General features: G+C 45.1%; 1 pseudogene; it reads right to left on the minus strand.

Annotated features, from left to right (window-relative positions):
• Positions 1-766: 766 nt before the first annotated feature.
• Positions 767-1372, minus strand: LOC110315116 (annotated as a pseudogene).
• Positions 1373-1883: the final 511 nt, after the last annotated feature.

Below are 1883 nucleotides of genomic sequence, written 5' to 3' on the forward strand. Positions count from 1 at the left end.
GACCTACCATTCAGTGTGGCTAAGGAGGACAACTTCTCTTCTTCCATGTAGTTTCACACCAGTGGATGCACTACCATTTAGAGTACATTGGGTTGCTGCCTTAAGCCTGCATTCCCTGGCTTTAGTTTCTGGAAGCTGCAAGTGAATCTCTTTCTCTATTACCCAGAACATGCACCCCAATGTATGTATTAATCTTTGTTGTGGGGGTACTCAAGACACTGATATCAAGAAGACTTGGGATTTATGTCATATATATATATATATATATATATATATATATATATATATATATATATATCACTCACACACACACACACATACACATATATATATATATATGTATATATATATACATATATATATATATACGCACACACACACATAGATATACAAACACACACACACATGATATTGGTTCCTTTTAACAAGAAGTTGGAGGAGGTGTTGAGCTAAAGAAAAAAAAGTGAAGACTCTCAGTGTATGAATCATATCATGCACATTTGGGAAACAATGGTACACAGTTTTTTTTCTGTATAGGCTAACATGTAGCACCACATACAAAAAAGCATGCTAAAAGACAGGCAGGGTAGTTGAGATGTTTTCATGGACAAATAACTTCATAGCACTAGTTTGGGGACTCATACAGTGGCAGTGGATTGCCTTGACCTCAGAGGAGTCCATGCCCCCGAGACAGCAATGCACCACCTTCTAAATGCATTTTCACACGTATCCTCTCTGAGTTAGCACCTCAGCCTTCTTACATCCTCTACTTGAGCATCATCTGTAACATCTTCAGGCTTTCCTGCTGCCTCTCCATCTGGTGCATGTCCTCTGGCTCCTGCTGCAACAGAGGCTTCTCTGGCATGGGGACAAGTCTGTTAGCTCCCAGGCTGAGGGTGAGACCATTGAGACCCTGTATTGGCATATCCCAGGAAGGAGGGTTGGGGGCTGCTTTCCTCTGCCCACTCATCCCAGCAATATTCTTCATGTGGCCCTGACATTGAAGCTGATTCTGAGCTTTGTCACCTGAGGGAAAGCCTCTGACATCCCTTTCAAGCAGGTAAGGTGCCATGTGATCCCAGTGCCAGCGTCACAAATGCCTCAGGACGACTTTCTTCCTCTGAGGAAAGCCCTGCTTCTCCCATCAATGCTGCCACAGGGCCTTCTTCACCTGGTCCTGCTCCTGGAAAAGCCCCTCTGACAGAGAGGCAGGGACACCTGAGCAGGGACTGATGTTCAAGATGCTGAGACCCATGCTTAGGTTTTCTGAAGAAGGCTGAGGGGNTGCAGAGGCTTCTTGGGAGCTCATCACAGTGACAATGCATAAGGGCAAGGAAATTGACATTGGATCCCATTTCTGCACTGGATCCATGGGTGTCTAGTCTGATCTGGGGTCCACACTGAGCCGTGGCACCAGGAGGAAAAGTGAAAGTGGAGGCTTTTGGAGTAACTGGGCAAGAGCAAGCAGGGGTGTATGCAGCCAGGAAAATCCAGACTGTAACAAGAGATGAGAAGAGAAGAAAAGAGAAAAGAAGAAAGAAAGCTCATGATTATTCAACTCACTTTGTCCCTCATCTTCAAAGTGGGGCCACCTCAATGCTTCTTCTGAGGGTTGCATGAGATGATGCCTGTCCAGAGAGCTTAGCACAGGTCAGTGTACATCAACAGCATCTCTGGCACAGCTGCAGTATTCTCTCCTCTGACAGTTCATGAGGAATGTAGAATCCCATGGATTCTCCCCTCTCTTCCCCCCATCCCAAAGGAAACTCTTCTGCAGTTTATGGACAGTGATAGCCATTCTTCAGAGCAATGCTCCCATACATCTGCAGGAAAGAATATTATGGGCTTATAAGAACTTGTACTCTGGGAGTTCAATGATCTCT

This window comes from Mus pahari, unplaced genomic scaffold (genome assembly GCF_900095145.1).
Source record: "Mus pahari unplaced genomic scaffold, PAHARI_EIJ_v1.1 scaffold_8345_1, whole genome shotgun sequence".
Classification (NCBI taxonomy): domain Eukaryota; kingdom Metazoa; phylum Chordata; class Mammalia; order Rodentia; family Muridae; genus Mus; species Mus pahari.